The sequence below is a fragment of the Schistocerca cancellata genome, chromosome 2 (assembly GCF_023864275.1).
Source record: "Schistocerca cancellata isolate TAMUIC-IGC-003103 chromosome 2, iqSchCanc2.1, whole genome shotgun sequence".
In the NCBI taxonomy this organism is placed as follows: domain Eukaryota; kingdom Metazoa; phylum Arthropoda; class Insecta; order Orthoptera; family Acrididae; genus Schistocerca; species Schistocerca cancellata.
In genome coordinates this window covers 1,115,958,072-1,115,976,960 of record NC_064627.1, presented here as the reverse complement: position 1 = coordinate 1,115,976,960, position 18,889 = coordinate 1,115,958,072, and positions in this window count along the sequence as shown.

Below are 18,889 nucleotides of genomic sequence, written 5' to 3'. Positions count from 1 at the left end.
ACCATCCAGACATCCAGACGCATCTCCTCTCTGCGCGATACAGCCCCCCCCCCCCCCCCCCTAAGTCGCAGTACGTCTGCTCACTTCACGTAACAGCGGACAGGTAATTTTCAAGGGAACGAAACTTCGTCATCGAACAATCGAAACATGAAAAAAAGTCACCTACCGTTATGCGTTGCCATATATACGGACACGCGCCTATGGGTGCGTGTATTACGAAGACCAGATGTGTCAGTGCATCTGTTTTGTTGACAGTGCACCTTTCAGGCACAAGGCGCAGTTATTGTCATGTACGGAGTGCTTACATGGGGCTCGTGTTACGTTTATCATCGTCTGTCACCGGTGAGCGACGCAAGTGCCTCTCATCCAACTATGTACATCTACTCTACATCCACATACACAAGTTATCAAAAGTATCCGGACACCTGGCTGAAAATGACTTACAAGTTCGTGGCGCCCTTTATGGGTAATGCTGGAATTCAATATGGAGTTGGCCCATCCTTAGCCTTGATGACAGCTTCCACTCTCGCAGGCATTCGTTCAGTCAGGTGCTGAAAAGTTTCTTGGGGAATGGCGGCCCATTCTTCACTGAGTGCTGCACTGAGGAGAGGTATCGACGTTGGTCGGTGATGCCAGGCCCGGAGTCGGCGTTCCAAAACACCCCAAAGGTATTCTACAGGATTCAGGTCAGGACTCTGTGCAGGCCACTCCACTTCAGGGATGTTATTGTCGTGTAACCACTCCGCCACAGCCCGCATCTCGTGGTCGTGCGGTAGCGTTCTCGCTTCCCACGCACGGGTTCCCGGGTTCGATTCCCGGCGGGGTCAGGGATTTTCTCTGCCTCGTGATGGCTGGGTGTTGTGTGCTGTCCTTAGATTAGTTAGGTTTAAGTAGTTTTAAGTTCTAGGGGACTGATGACCATAGATGTTAAGTCCCATAGTGCTCAGAGCCATTTGAACCATTTGAACCACTCCGCACAGGCCGTGCGCTATGAACAGGTGCTCGATCGTGTTGGAAGATGCAGTTACCATCCCCGAATTGCTCTTCAACAGTGGGAATCAAGAAAGTGCTTAAAACATCAATGTAGGCCTGTTCTGTGATTGTGCCACGCAAAACAACATGGAGTGCAAGCCCCCTCCTTGAAAAACACGACCACACCATAACACCACCGCCTCCGAATTTTACTGTTTGCACTACACACGCTGGCAGATGACGTTCACTGGGCATTCGCCATACCCGTACCCTGCCATCGGATCGGCACATTGTGTACCGAAATTCGTCAGCCTACATAACGTTTTTCTATTGTTCAATCGTCCAATGTTTACGCTCCTTACACTAAGCGAGGCGTCGTTTGTCATTTACCGTCTTGGTGTGTGGCTTATGAGCAGCCGCTCGACCATGAAATCAAAGTATTTTCACCTCCCATCTAACTGTCATAGTACTTTCAGTGGATCCTGACGCATTTTGGAATTCGTGTGGGACGATCTGGATAGATGTTTCCAATTACATATTGCGACTCTCTTCAGCTGTTGGCGGTCTTTGTCAGTCAACATACGAGGTCGGCCTGTACGCTTTTGTGTTGTACATGCCCATTCACGTTTCCACTTCATTATCACATAGGAAACAGTGGTCCTAGGGATGTTTAGGAGCGTGGAAATCTCGTGTACAGACGTATGACACAAGTGACACCCAATCACCTGACCACGTTCGAAGTGCGTGAGTTCCACGGAGCGCTCCATTCTGCTCTCTCACGAAGCCTTATGACTACTGTGGTTGCTGATATGGAGCACCTGGCGGAAGGTGGCAGCACAATGCACCTAGTATGAAAAACGTATGTTTTTGGGGGTGTCCGGATACTTTTGATCATATAGTGTACATACTCCGCAAGCCACTGGACAGTGCGTCGCAGTGTATACCCTGTGTTACTACTAGTCATTCTCTTTCCAGTTCACTCGGAAATAGAGCGAGAGAAAAACGACTGCCTATATGCTTCAGTATGACTCCTAATAACTCGTATCTTTTCTTCGCTACCCTTACGCGAAGTGTATGTTGGCAGCAGTACAATAATTCTACGCCCATCTTCAAATGCTACTTCTCTAAATTTTCTCAATAGTGTGTCGCGAAGAGAACGTCACCTTCCCTCTAGCAAGAGTTGTGCACACTAGCATCATATGTGCAGTCTCCTGTACCGATGAAGCACACATTCCTTAAATTCTCCCAATAAACCGAGCTATTCGCCTTCCCTACCACAATTATCACATGCTCGTTTCATTTCATATTGCTTTGCAGCTTTACGCAGAGATATTTAAATGACGTAACTGCGTCAAGTAGGACACTACTTATGCTGAATATGAACATTAGGAGTTTCTTTTTCCAGCTCATTGGCATTAACTTACATTTTATGTATTTAGAGATAGCTAACATTCATCACATCAAATAGAAGTTTTGTCTAAGTCAGCTTGTACTCTCCTATAGTCACTCGACTTTGACACCTACCCGAACACTGTATCCTCATCAAACATCCGCCTTGTTCGCCAGATCATTTATGTACAGTCATGCTCAAAAGTATCCGAACGACCTGAATTGCATTTCGCCTGATTCGCATGCAACCCACATAACGCAGCTGTCTAGCAGGTCCTCTAATCGCTTCTTGGTACAGTCGTTTCACTATTCAAAATGGTTCCAACAAGTCACCATTAGAAAACACTGCTCTGTATTGCAATAACTGAAGATGTAAAGTAATACCATGATACTAGAAATATCAGGGAACACCTTATCACAGATAAGACTGTCCTTAAGGTTTGTAAGCTCTCATTTATTGCAATAAATGGCATACCTGAAATGTTACCACTCTCATTATTACGACAGATAGGTAATGCACGTGGTAAGTTCGTCGTATTCATGATTTCCTCTTCAATGTAACATACCGTACTTGTTATTTAACACAAAACGACATTAAAAATTTAAGTTATTCACGAGCAGTTAGTTGAGAATAGGTATGAACTTCAAATGACACGACGAACCGTCTCGTTCTGCATATGAATTCAAACCCAGGTGATGCAGACTAAGATTTCGTGACTGACGGAAAGTAACAGTCATTCCTGACTAGGCATACAAACACTGATATACCTCAATTTTAGACAGTATCAGTTAGCAAATATCAACTTTAAATTACATAACGTAGACATTTTTAACGGACGCGAATTCCTACCCAGCATCTATTGTCCCTGTTAACGAACTACGAGAGATGTTAAAGATTGCTTCTTCACAAGTAACCTACTTGAAATCCCGTGAGGTAAAGCTTTGTGTTGGACAGGGATTCGAACCCAGAACCTAATCGGATTGTTATCGAAGCACAATCAACTGTGACGTACCGGATTCTCTCGGCGGTAGCCAGAAATGACGAGACGATAGATTAATTTTTTCGTTCCTAGGACACCAACCCGGCACCTATCACTGTTATATTGTAGAGAAAACGACGTTAAATGTGGGTTTGTTACACCAGCAGCGACATGTGAGCATGTTTTAATTAGAAATAATGTGACGAAGAGTTCAGTGCTGACTGGGAATCGAAACCCATACACATCGTTTCTACACACAAACAAACGTCAGCTACCGAATTTTTCTCCACCAGCAGCTCGGAATAACATCTGCAGTTTTTAACAAACAACAAATTGTAGTCGAGTTGTACTGTCACGAAGGGATCAAATTCCGCGTTAAGGGCGGTCAGAGTTGCATTCCCAGTTCAGAACCAATTTTATCGACATACAGAGGCTCAAATAAAATATGGAATAAGTGTCCTGTGACCCTACATAGCGTTTACCTTCTTCACTTGGCGTAGCCAGAAGAGAATAGATTCTGTCTCTGTCTATCAAAAACCATAAGCAGAAGATTGAATCGAACCCAGAACATAAGTATATGAACCTATCACCAAACCAACAGACCACCAAATCCTGTTCCCTCGCAATTACGAGGTGCATTCAAGTTCTAAGGCCTCCGATTTTTTTTCTAATTAACTACTCGCCAGAAATCGATGAAACTGGCGTTACTTCTCGACGTAATCGCCCTGCAGACGTACACATTTTTCACAACGCTGACGCCATGATTCCATAGCAGCGGCGAAGGCTTCTTTAGGAGTCTGTTTTGACCACTGGAAAATCGCTGAGGCAATAGCAGCACAGCTGGTGAATGTGAGGCCACGGAGAGTGTCTTTCATTGTTGGAAAAAGCCAAAAGTCACTAGGAGCCAGGTCAGGTGAGTAGGGAGCATGAGGAATCACTTCAAAGTTGTTATCACGAAGAAACTGTTGCGTAACGTTACCTCGATGTGTGGGTGCATTGTCTTGGTGAAACAGCACACGCGCAGCCCTTCCCGGACGTTTTTGTTGCAGTGCAGGAAGGAATTTGTTCTTCAAAACATTTTCGTAGGATGCACCTGTTACCGTTGTGCCCTTTGGAACGCAATGGGAAAGGATTACGCCCATGCTGTCCCAGAACAAGGACACCATCATTTTTTCAGCACTGGCGGTAACCCGAAATTTTTTTGGTGGCGGTGAATCTGTGTGCTTCCATTGAGCTGACTGGCGCTTTGTTTCTGGATTGAAAAATATCATCCACGTCTCATCCATTGTCACAACCGACGAAAAGAAAGTCCCATTCATGCTGTCATTGTGCGTCAACATTGCTTGGCAACATGCCACACGGGCAGCCGTGTGGTCGTCCGCCAGCATTCGTGGCACCCAACTGGATGACACTTTTCGCATTTTCAGGTTGTCATGCAGGATTGTGTGCACAGAACCCACAGAAATGCCAACTCTGGAAGCGATCTGTTCAACAGTCATTCGGCGATCCCCCAAAACAATTCTCTCCACTTTCTCGATCATGTCGTCAGACCGGCTTGTGCGAGCCCGAGGTTGTTTCGGTTTGTTGTCACACGATGTTCTGCTTTCATTAAACTGTCGCACCCACGAACGCACTTTTGACACATCCATAACTCCATCACCACATGTCTCCTTCAACTGTCGATGAATTTCAATTGGTTTCACACCACGCAAATTCAGAAAACGAATGATTGCACGCTGTTCAAGTAAGGAAAACGTCGCCATTTTAAGTATTTAAAACAGTTCTCATTCTCGCCGCTGGCGGTAAAATTCCATCTGCCGTACGGTGCTGCCATCTCTGGGACGTATTGACAATGAACACGGCCTCATTTTAAAACAATGCCCATGTTTCTATCTCTTTCCAGTCCGGAGAAAAAAAATCGGAGGCCTTAGAACTTGAATGCACCTCGTACTTTTTTGTCATAACACCGATGCGGCATACTCGATGAGAATTCTGACACACAGGCTTCCTGTAGTGGTTTGCAGCATGTTCAGTACATTCATTTACTTGGTTGACCGAATCGCCGTGAACTAGCTGCCTCGGCTCTCCAGTGCAAACATTCGACTTTATTTTGTAATCATCGAAATAAAATAGCGTAACTACCACCTACACAGAATTGCCAACAGTGTAGGATGCAGAAATTTAAATAGGAAGTGTTCCTTTCCATTTGAGCTACTCTATTCCGCTATCAGTTTGTTGAAACCGTCGTGCAGTGCAAAAGAAAAGCTGTAACTGTCTGTCTCTGAGAAGTCTAGATCCGGCCATATGTATTCTCACACAGCACTGTGGAGTGCGGAAGTTCTGGAGGACTTGTTCCTGACTTCTGGAGCAGCTGTAGCTACGTGACAGCTAGTAGTGTAACGGTAAGCGTGGCGCACTGTAGATAGACGCTGAGAGTTCTATTACCTTCGCTGCTAAATTTTTTTTTAAACGCAGTTCTGCAGTCTGCTGAACTTAGCAATTTAATGGAACTTTGAGCATAATTCCCTTCACTTCTCAACCCAAAATAGTAACATGCGGAAAAAGGGCTAACTTCTGCGACATTTTGTTCTTTTCAGGTTTAATAGACGGACAGGCAGCAGATGCATCTCGAAGCTTTTGTATTACGTATGGGGAGAGTGCATCGTGCCAAAATAGTCAGAAAAGTAGTTTCTACATTAGCTGTCGTCTGGTAGTGGCATTTTATTCTTCTTCAAACCTCGTTTGACAGCTTTAACTCAGAACAAGTATTCTACATGCATGTAATCAATAAACTGCATGTGAATTGTCAGACTGTTATAGATAACATCAGAGAATTCGCATACATCGTAAATGATTAATATGTCTCTTATATTTAGTATTGTTTTAGCAACATTAAAAGAAACCTTACGAAAATTGTGCACCGTATTATAAGAAATGAAATAAAACTACCCACGATAACCTTATGACGAAAGCCTGTTTTAATAAAACTGAGTATCTGTACACAAGTGTGCCTCTATCGGCACGAATTTGTAAAATACTACTCACTTAGATTTCGATTGTATCTGTGTTTAATTGGTATGCTGTGTCATGCTCAAAAGGTATGGAAATGAGGCATTTCATGAATAAAGTTCTGTATTCCTAGAAACCCAAAATTTGCTTGTCAGTAGCGGAGAGAGGCGTTACCTGTTGTGCAGCATTGTAAGTTTTTCACCATTGCACTATGAACTGAAAGTATTCCTTGCGATTTGCTTATCGATGTTTGATCTGACTGCTTGCAGCTCTATCAGAGAAGGGATAAAAACGTTACAGTCAGCGAGACTGGAACCGCGAACCGTAAAAATCGCTTTTCCACAGGTCAGTACATAACCACAGAGCTAGCGAAGAGGTACGTGCTGTGTTATTCTCTTACAAGGCTAATAGTAGCTAGAACTCGTAAACTGCTATTTAAAGGACGAGAATAGTTGCGATTTCCACATGCAACTACTTTCCTGGGCTGAAAACCGTAAATTTAAAATCTTCTGTTACACCTCGAGCGATAATAACTCAGATTATTCAGTGGGAATGACAGGAAAAATCAAGTGAACTTTGAGGCTTATTTCCGTGCACGCCAGGAAGTAACTCGTCGATCACAGTGTTGCCAAACATACGTTGCCTTGTTGGCAAATCTCAGTTACAGTACCAGCAGGAAGAAGACGAACCGATGTGATCTGACAGCGGGTTGGGAAGTGACCATAGCTGGCGGTTCAAAGACGCGGCTGCTACGGCCTGGAATACGTAATGCGCCTGATTCGCATTTCTGTAACTAGGTTTAGGGACTGGAGCGTAGTTGCTGATAATACTCAGAACTGACTGCTAACTAGGCATCATAAATCAGTAACTCTCATAGTTGTTTTTATATTTCTTTCGTAACTGTAGTCAGAATTAAGAAACTCGTTCACGTACTTTTTCGTGCCTCGCCGATAGTCGAGCACAACAAACAAATAAAAATAAAAAGAGTATGTGTGTGTGTGTGAGAGAGAGAGAGAGAGAGAGAGAGAGAGAGAGAGGGTAAATAATTGTTGTAAAGAAAGTGAATACTGGTATGTAAAGAAATCTTTCATTAAAATGACTCGTTGCACATCATTACGAAATGTCGTATTTATGATCTATGGAACAAGTATTAATCTAATCTAATCTAATCTAATCATATTGCTGACTATCCATGAAGAGTCATGAAGTACCGAAATTTTCGGCAATATCAGTAACCAAATCTAAACTTGAAAATAAAAGACGACAGTTTTTGTAATAAACCGGGACTCGTATCAAGGCCCTTTCACCCCTGTTAACTGACCACGAAAGATATCTGACATACCTCAATCCAGAACTAACAAGTGTGTATCCATTTAAAGATGAAGCGCATGATGTGAAGCTCTGTGACGGAGACACGAACCCAACACATAATCGGATTGTTAACTATATAAAATCAAATGATACGTATCGGGTTTTCTTACCAGCTGCTAGGTCTTTGAATCTAAATTAAGGATACAAATTTTTGTGCCTGAGCGATAATCGAACCGCTCTCCTATCGTTCTTCTTTATCGTCCACGAATATAGCTTAAGTATCGATTGCTTACTCACCAACAGTAAGATGTGTGCATGTTTGACCAGAAATTGTTGGCAACAGATGAACAGATATTAAAAATACACGTTAATTTTCACTAGCAGGCCGGTGTGCACGTGGTAGGGCTTGAAATGAAATTACGAATATTTTTTTACTGGATCTGGATTCAGACCGACATACTTAACCTTTGGAGAAGACCTAGAGAAGATTGCAGTTTTCGGAAAAGGAACGAAATGATTGAACTATACTGTTCCGAGAGATACGAATCACAGTCCAGCACCAAATGTTTCAGCGTCTCTAGTTCAATCGTACAAGTAAAATAAGAGTCCTGTTCCTTTAAATGGCTATCGGTTCATCAAATAAAATAAAATTTTCTAATGTAAGTAAGTTTATTGGCGACAGTATTTCAGTTTACCATGACCTCCACCTGTGTCATTTCCCAACGTAAACCGGCACTGCCCAGTTGAGAATGAAGGAACGTGATGTTTAATGCGGATTCTGGATTATAACATCTTTCTCTTGAGGTTACCAGAGAGTGGAGATTATGCTATTCTCATGTCAGCAGGATGTAAAGATACTTCTAGGCCCCATAGCCTCGATGTGAAGCCATTTTGAAATTTGTACTAATTCAGGAAATTTCTTAGTTCGAGAAAATAGACTGTGAAGTGTGAAGTGCCCGATAATTCGATTATTACTATCATTTTCTTCATACCGCTGCTGGAACACATGTGCTTGAAGATCATTAAATCCTTTTGGTCATTATAGAAGTAGTTGCCCAAGAACAGGTTCTTTCCCTGTCTACGGAATCCTTTTCATGTTAATATCAAACATCAGCAATTACTCGTAGATGGCATTAAAACTAAAGTAATTGATGAAGACGTTACTTGATAACAAAAACGCGCTGCATTTCTTCATTTACTTGCGCCTAGAAATGGCTGTCGAGTACTGCCAAACGAAAAGCCAAGGGATCTTACTGCCTTCCGATATACGTCGCTGTCAGTTCTTTCATATGATTTGGTCGACGCGACCTGTTTCAGGTTGTGTATGACAGAGAATGTTTTAGAAAATCAATTGTTTTCCTTTGCAATAAACAGAAAGATTTTCATTCTATGCTATCCAAGTCCATAATTTTCGCAATATTAGTTCAAATTTAATAGTCGCTTCCATAATGTAAGGAAAGTATTTCACAGTTGCAAAAACAGCATCCGACTCATTGTCTTTACACTTAGCCGCTAACCATAAATTCTAGCTCAGAGTGACACCAGTTTAAGTAACCTAATGTAGCGAAGACTGTTTGCCAGTGCTCTTTCGCACCGGAAAATATGCAATTCACTCATTGGGATCCATTAGTACACTGCAACAGTAATTTCTGTGTGTATGCAATGCATACGGACTGTAGAATTTAGTGGTGCTCTCTCTTCCACTTCTGTATACAATATGCCTGACCTAAACGGGCCCTTTATCATTACAGTCCCTGGGCGGTGCAACATGATATTGAGTTCGTTTTACCTGATTTTGTAATCATTTAAATAAAACAACATGACCTTCTAGCGGGAGACATTTCGTCCCTCTTTTCCTTCTGTGAAATTTGTCAGTAAGCTTTTTGCCTTCCAACCAGCGAAACGCGGCAGAGTATTGCAAACGATTCACAAACCACAATTTAGTGCCGTTAAGACGATATCTTTAAACACTGGCAAAGCTGAAGGAATTTCGTTTCTTCTTAAATCGTCTTATGCAGCAACGTTCACATATATCTCACATAGGAAAAGCTCTTTATCCAAGTACGAAGGTTGTAAAACAAACTTCCCACAGTTTGTGTCAGGTTGATCTTTTCGTCTGATAGTACTGCGTAAGTATTTTGTCTAAGAGGTATCACAAGTAGTGTTCCTGTAGCTGTGAGAATCATTGGTTGAAATCGAGTTTAACACCAATGGGTACAGTACTGCTAAATACTCAGAATGATTATCAACCTAAGTCTGCGTTCATCCACAAACTGAGGCGTATTTGTAATATTGAAGCTAGACTGTGTATCCTCGTCTTCCTTGAGTGGGCACTAGAAGGGGTTTACACGCACATATACGAGGGTAATCCCAAAGGACACGCAAGTGCCAACGCATGCACAAACAAGGGGTCCTCATTTCAATGCCAAATAGAAACCACTGTGTTTGCTGCATGGTGGCATGGTGATAAACAGCAAAACTACGGATACGAAGGTCTCAGGTTCGATCCCTCGTCAGTCTCGCGATGTTTATGTGCCATTTTATACGTATTTCCCATCGGGCAGTGGTTTTTGCTGTGAAAAATGTCGAGTAGCACTGCGGTCCGAAAGCCACGTTAAACTGTAAGTCCCCCTATTAACTGGCTAGGTAAGTCAGCTCAAAGGTCGGAGGAAAGCAACGGCATACCACGTCCAACAGGACCGTGCCTATTACAGCACTGTGGTGTTCAAACCACTCTTCTGACTGATGACTGCTTTACTTTCTATGGGTTCCAAAATTAATGATCTCCGGGTTATTAACATTTTTGTGCTTTCATGCTGTAGCTTTGACACCAATAAACGTAAGTAACCGGCCGATCACTGTCACCGTTCGAGTTGTCAAGGTGGTAGACGACGATGCTGTCGACCCCAGCTACAATCTTGGTCATGGCTATGTTTCAGTCGAATACCTCTATGTGCCTTTCTGTGTATTTCAAGATATACTTTTATACACTTGGTACGCAACCAAATTGATATCTGGTAGAGCTGTATTTAGCAACATGACTCAGATATGTTTTCCGTGCAATATATCGGACAACACGTCATTGCAGCGAGATTTCGTTTGTGTGCTGCTCACGGTGCAAGAAATATTTGTGTTTTGCTTGCTTTTGTGATAGGTTTCATCCCACTGAATGCGAGCAAGCTCACGAATAGTCTGTCAATAACTGGAATTATGCAATAATACACTTAAAAGTTGTATTTTTGCATTACGTATCCCAATGAAACTAACTGTAAACAGGTTATATACCTACTTGCTTATTATTCGCGCTTCTCGATGCTTTCCTCAAAAAAGAAAAAGAAACAGAAAAAGAGAGAGATAGGCAGAGAGAGAGAAAACAGAAATGTATTTCAAATATCAGCACAGTGACGCCATGTTCGTCTCGTGGTGTGAAGCAAGGATAGTTGAAAGGTATTATATCGTTGTACTAGCGATATGTATGGCTACAGGGTTCTTTCTTTTCTCTCTGCAAACAACAGAACAGAATTCAGTAACAAAGTGGTAAGAACACCTGTGCAGTGCGCCAATTAAACACATTGTTATTCGTCACCTCACAACAGCTTTCCTATCATTCATTGCCGCCGATGCACGTAACTAATGGATCAGGATGAATGGATGTGGGATGTTTCGTCACGGAGAATATACACATTTATCTCGGCGTCTCGTGTTCAGGGTAATATGAAAATCTCAATAAGAGAAGACGACAACGGGGTGCCGGTGATGCAGGCAATAACACCCAACTATTTCTGTCGACTTAACACCATGACGACTGACAAATTGGCGTCTCACTCTATTTTGATTATAATTCGTTAGCCTTCTTGCGACCTCGTTTAAATACCTCGTGGGAGCAGACATAATATTTTGCTTTTTGAACACCGAACAATAAACCACAAAGGTAGTAGATGGAAGGATACAAAGAAACAATCAAAGTCATGGGTGTGGATGCAGTTCATCATTAGAAGACTAAACAAGAGGGAAACATTACGAAAGCAATGAATACGCTGGTTAGTATACATTATTTGTATAGATCTGAAGACGAAAAAGCGCAGATCTGCACAGTGCCCACATCTGCACTAAAGTTTCTGTCTTAATTGGCATAATTTTTAGTTCCTTCTCTTCTGAATTTTCAAATGAATTGATTATTACGTGGTACAGAATAATTAGTTAACTGTATTTCTTACAGCTTCCATTCGCACCAAACTTTTTCTACATTCTCGTGCAGTTCATGAAATTCTACTTGTATGATCACAAGACTGCACATACATGTAATCGATTTCGAGGTGCAAAGTGTTTGTTATCCTACTTTTCGTGACAGGTGGGCAAAGTTGATTTCCAAAGACTTTTTATTGTACTGAAATAATCTTTTGTCACAAAGTAACAAGGTAAGTGTTTTATTCGTATATATTTTGTAGGAACCTGTAATCATGATGGAAGATTACACACCTGTTTGACACAACTGGTAGGAGAAAACGCTGCATATTAACCAAACTCCGCGCCTCCTGTCCGTATCCTCCTATGATACGAGCACGAGATTCTCCTCCTACAACGCTACAGAGCTGTTCCTAGCACAGCTGAGAATTCGCAACATCGTCGCAAACATTTGGCAACACTGTGACAGTGCAATCACTTCCACACATGGTACTGAACTGACTCGAAAAATTCACTCGATATTCCCTTTCCATTTGAATGACTCGTGCTATATAATCCTCATGTAAACTACGACACTGAGACAAAAAATTCAATTTTTTGGGTAAAGAAATACTATTCTTCACATTAGTGACAACTTTTGTTATCGTTCACGATGCGTTATGAGGCTGAGCGACCAATACCAAGATGAGAGTACGTTGACGGCAGCAGTGCGTACGCAGTCCCGTGGTGCTGCCCGTGTCTAGTATTGCAACGGTTCAAGGAGTTGTCAGTTCTAACCGTGGTAGGGGATCGCCTGTGCGAGCTTTTCCTTTGTGGTTCATTTTATGGAGCTGCGAATTTCCATAAAAAATTCTGTAACGAAATCAGAAGTAACCTTCACACATCAGATGCTCTTGGCAGTTCGACTCAGTAAGTTGTATTAATAGTCATAGATCTCGGCTTTATGACTGTCAAGCTGCTTCATAATACAAGCGTCTCTGAAGAAATTCGAATCGACCGTCAACGGTATGAAATTCAATGTTATTCTTCACTTAAAACTCACATGCCACGGTGATAAGTATGCAGGAAATGAACTGATAAGCAAATCGCAAGAAAATACTTTCAACTCATAGTGCAATGGTGAAAAACTTACAATGGTGCAGAACAGGTCACGCCTCTTTCCGCTACTGACAAGCAAATTTTGGGTTTCTAGGAATACATAACTTTATTTATAAAACGCCACATTTGCATACCTGTTGAGCATGACACAGCATACCAATTAAACACAGATCCAATCGAAATCTGAGTGATTAGTATTTTACTAATTCGTGCCGATAGAGGCACGCCTGTGTACAGATGCTCAGATTTATTAAAACAGACTTTCGTCATAAGGTTATCGTGGGTAGTTTTATTTCATTTCTTTTAATACAGTGCACAATTTTCGTAAGGTTTCTTTTAATGTTGCTAAAACAATACTAAATATAAGAGAGAAATTAATCATTTACGATGTATGCGAATTCTCTGATGTTATCTATAACAGTCTAACAATGCACATGCAGTTTATTGATTACATGCATGTGGAATATTTGTTCTGAGTTAAAGCTGTCAAACAAGGTTTGAAGAAGAATAAAATGCCACTACCAGACGACAGCTAATGTAGAAGCTACTTTTCTGACTATTTTGGCACGATGCACTCTCCCCATACATAATACAAAAGCTTCGAGATGCATCTGCTGCCTGTCCGTCTATTAAACCTGAAATGAACAAAATGTCGCAGAAGTTAGCCCTTTTCCCACATGCTACCATTTTGGGTTGAGAAGTGAAGGGAATTATGTTCAAAGTTCCATTAGAGTGATAACTTCAGCAGACAGTAGAATTGCGTAAATTAAAATGTAGCAGTGAATGTACACGAACTCACGACATCTTATCTACAGCGCGCAACGCTTTCCATCACGTTACCAGCTAACACACAATTACACCACCTGCAGAAGTAAACAACAATTCCTCTAGAAATTCCACAGTGCTGTGAGATAATGCATACAGCCGGATCTATACTTCTTAGAGACAGACAGTTACAGCTTTTCTTTTGCACTGCACGACGTTTTCAACAAACAGACAGGGCAGTAGAATAGCTCAAGTGGACAGGAAAACTTCCAATTTAAATTTATGCATCCTTCACTGTCGGCAGTTCTGTGTAGGTGGCAGTTACGTGATTTTATTTCGGTGATTACAAAACAGAGTCGAATGTTTGCACTGGATAGGCGAGGCAGCTAGTTCATGGCGATTCGGACAACCAAGTAAATGAATGTATTGAACATGCAGCAAAACACTACAGTGAGCCTGTGTGTCAGAAGTCTCATCCAGTGTGGCGCAGCGGCGTTATGATAGAAAAATGAGTCACAGAGAAGAGGAATTTATTTCGGTGGTATGTTGGTTTGATGATAGGTTCATATCCTTATAGTCTTGGTTCGATTCCATCTTTTGCCCATGATTTTTGATAAGGAGAGACAGATTCTATTCTCTTCTGGCTACGGCAAGTGAAGAAGGTGTAGTAGCATTGTGGTCCGAAATTCACATTAAACATGATATTTCTTCTCTACCAAGTAGACGTTCGGTTGAACCACAGTTATTTATTTCTAGTGACCATAGAAACGCTATGTAGGGTCACAGGACACTTATTCCATCTTTTATTTGAGCTTGTGTATGCCGATAAAATTGGTTCTGAACTGGGAATGCAACTCAGACCGCCCTTAACACTGAATTTGATCCCTTCGTGACAGTACAGCTCGACTATAATTGTTTGTTCAAAACTGCAGATTCCTCAACATCTCCACATATTGCGCGTGAATGGGTTCGAATCGTGTTCCAGCACTAGGGATTTCATTATGAATTATCAAGCTGTAGCATGAGAACACCTATCTGCTGGTGGATAATAATTTTGATTTTTAATACATTTTCATTTGTTGTCGACACTAACGGTATTTCACGTTTTTGAATCCCAGTGTCTGTGCGGTTGGTCCCGGCGGAGGTTCGAGTCCACCCTCGGGATTGGGTGTGTGTGTTTGTCCTTAGGATGATTTAGGTTAAGTATTGTGTAAGCTTAGGGACTGATGACCTTACCAGTTAAGTCCCATAAGATTTCACACACATTTGAACATTTTTTGAGTCCCAGTGACCATATAACTATTTGAGAGATCACTGTAAGTTCAAGGATGTTATTCCGAGGTACTGGCGGACAAAAATTCGGTAGCTGACGTCTGTTTGTGTGTAGACACGATGTGTGTGGGGTTCGATTCCCAGTCAGCACTGAACTCTTCGTCATATTATTTCTAGTTAAAACATGCTCACATGTCGCTGCTGGTGCAACAAACCCACATTTAACGTCGTTTTCTCTAGAATATAACAGTGATAGGTGCCGGGTTGGAGTCCTCGGAACGAAAAAATTAATCTATCGTCTCGTCATTTCTAGCTACCGCCGAGAGAATCCGGTATGTCACAGTTGATTGTGCTTCGATAACAATCCGATTAGGTTCTGGGTTCGAATCCCTGTCCAACACAAAGTTTACCTCTCGGCATTTCAAGTAGGTTACTTGTGAAGAAGCAATCTTTAACATCTCTCGTAGTCCGTTAACAGGGACAATAGATGCTGGGTAGGAATTCGCGTCCGTTAAAAATGTCTACGTTATGTAATTTAAAGTTGATATTTGCTAACTGATACTGTCTAAAATTGAGGTATATCAGTGTTTGTATGCCTAGTCAGGAATGACTGTTGCTTTCCGTCAGTCACGAAATCTTAGTCTGCATCACCTGGGTTTGCATCCATACGCAGAACGAGACGGTTCGTCGTGTCATTTGAAGTTCATACATATTCTCAACTAGCTGCTCGTGAATAACTTAAATTATTAATGTCGTTTTGTGTTAAATAACAAGTGCGGTATGTTACATTGAAGAGGAAATTATGAATACGACGAACTTACTACGTGCATTACCTATCTGACGTATTAATGAGTGGGGTAACATTTCAGGTATGTCATTCATTTCAATAAATGAGAGCTTACAAACCTTAAGGACAGTCTTATCTGTGATAAGGTGTTCCCTGATATTTCTAGTATCATGGTATTACTTTACATCTTCAGTTATTGCGATACAGAGCAATGTTTTCTAATAGTGACTTGTTGGAACCATTTTCAATAGTCAAACGACTGTACCAAGGAGCGATTAGAGGACCTGCTAGACAGCTGCGTTATGTGGGTTGCATGCAAATCAGGCGAAATGCAATTCAGGTCGTTCGGATACTTTTGAGCACGACTGTACATGGAAAATAATAACGGTGCTACGACACTTCCCTCGGTCTCTCCTGACAATACTCCCTTCATCCAAAGGTAGCAGTATATCATGTGAGAAAAGGACAAGCTAAGTTTCGCATGCGCGATGCTTTCTAAAACCATGCTGATTCGTGGACATACGTTTCTCGGTGTCAAGAAAATTTGTTATATTTAAACTAAGAATTATGTTCAAGGATCCTGCAGCAAACCGATGTTAGAGATATTGGTCCCCAATTTTGCGGGTCAGTTCTTTTAGCGCCGGCCGGGGTGGTCGTGCGGTTCTAGGCGCTGCAGTCCGGAGCCGCGCTGCTGCTACGGTCGCAGGTTCGAATCCTGCCTCGGGCATGGATGTGTGTGATGTCCTTAGGTTAGTTAGGTTTGAGTAGTTCCAAGTTCTATGGGACTGGTGAGCACAGCAGTTGAGTCCCATAGTGCTTAGAGCCATTTGAACCATTTGAACCAGTTCTTTTAGCCTTCTCATATACAGAAGTCACCTGTGCTTTTTTTCCAGCCGCTTGGGACTTTGTGCTGCGACAGAGATTTGCGATAAATGCAAACTAAGTACGAGGGCAGTTCCGCTGAGTGCTCTTTGTCAAAACGAATTGGGAATGCATCGAAACATGGTGACTCATTTGTTGCCAACGCTTTCAGCTGTTTCTCTACACTAGGGACGCTTATTACTATGTCGTCCATAAGGGAGTCTGTCTGATGCTCAGAGGACCGTATGCGTGTACGATTCTGCTGCGTCAGCAACTGATTAAACGCGAAATTTAAAACTTAGGCTTTCGTTATATCCCACAGGTAACGACTCAGAAGACAACATAATCACCACATCGCTTCCAAATTGTATCAAAATGGATTGAGGTCTACTCCATTAACGTGGGAGTACCTCTATGGCCATTTGTCCTCTCCCTCCCCTCCACCCATCTTCTAAAATTATCTGACCACAATTGCATTTGGCATCTGTGTTACGTCATCAAGCGGGAACCGTTGGCTACTGTACCTCGCATCGTCGACTGACAACGAAGATACGACCGCACGGAGTATCTTACACAAAATGCAATGGGTTGAGGAATGTTTGACTAATAGAATCCGGTATGCTGTGCTCCACGACGAATGTTCTATAGACATGAAAGTTGCAAAACAAAGGTTTATTAGACCTTGACCTAGGTTTCGATATTTCTAAAAATATCTTCTTCAGAAGGAGTCAATTTTATGTATGGCAAGAGCTTCTCGGCTTCAGTTAATGTAATGTACCATCATGTGATGTAACAAGGTCCACTCCTTCTGAAGAAGATATTGTTATAAATATCGAAACCTGGGCCAATGGCTAATGAATCTTTGTCCTACAACTGGCTGGCTGATTTTTTCAACCTCTCCATCTGTGACTCATTGATATTATAGACTACTAGGTTTTTTCGTTTTGTGAATTGCACAGATCTACATTTCTGAACATATAAAGCAAGTTGATAATGTTTGCATTGTTTTGAAATCTTATCAAAAACTGAATATTCATGCACCTTCTTTCAGACAGTTCATCATAGTTAGCTGCGTCATCTGCAAAGAGTTTGAGCGTACTATCAATATTGTCCGCAAGGTCATTAATTTACAACATGAATAACAAGGGTCCCAACTCACTTCCCCGGGGCACACCTGAAGTTATTTCTTCATCTGACTATGAGTCTCCATCCAAGATCCAAGATGACAAGCTGTGTTCTCCCTACCCAAAAATCCTCAATCCAATCGAGATTTTTGCTTGACACCCCATACGATCGTTATTTTGACAATTAGCGTACATGTGGTACCGAGTCAAAAGCTTTTCTGAAATCATGAAATACTGCATCTTCCTGAATGCTTGGATCCAAGTCATGTTATGTGAGAAAAGTGCTTGTTGGATCTTACATCGTCGATGTTTTTGGAAGCCATGTTGGTTGGCATGCAGAAGCTGATTCTGCTCGCCTTGTCTCATGTTTGAGCACAAAATACGTTATAAGATTCTACAGCAAATCGATGTCAAGAATATGGGACGGTAGTTTTCTAAACGACTGGGACCTATGCTCTCTCCCAACTACATGTCACTGTATTTTGTGCGAGTCATCTACGTTAGATTATAGTTACAAATGGGCCAACCCACCTGGCAGATCAGCGTGGAATCTGATGTGGAGTCGATCGGATCTTGGAGCTTTGTGCAACATTAACGGTTTCAGCTGTTTCTCAACGCCACTGACACCAGCACTTCATCATTTCAGTGGTACGAGGCTAAAATTGGGTCTATTCTCCTGGGTGTTACTTTGTAAAAGAAACATTTGAAAACGGATTTTATCAGATGGAATCAGTAATACCGTAAGATTGATCACTGCCGATGTTATTTCGTACACGAAAGTGTAGTGGTTGGCCGATTGCAAGAAACTGGAAAATGACTTGGGCAAAATTAGTACTTGGTGTAATGGTAGCCCTCTTTAAATTGTACACTACTGCCTATAACAAAGAGAAAGACCCCAGTAGTATGTGATTACAAGATTATGTAGTGTAACGACGTAAGTTTCTTATAAATGATTTTCGTTTGACATATGACCATGTGTAGACTTCGTCACCTACGTCAGTTACAACCCACTTCAAAATTATTTATATTCTTTTTAAATTGTCTCAGAATGGTTCTTGAACGAAACTGTAAAACATCATTTGAGTCGTATGCGCAGAATTACGTCACTCGGGCCAATTGGTATGCGTAAATCTTTT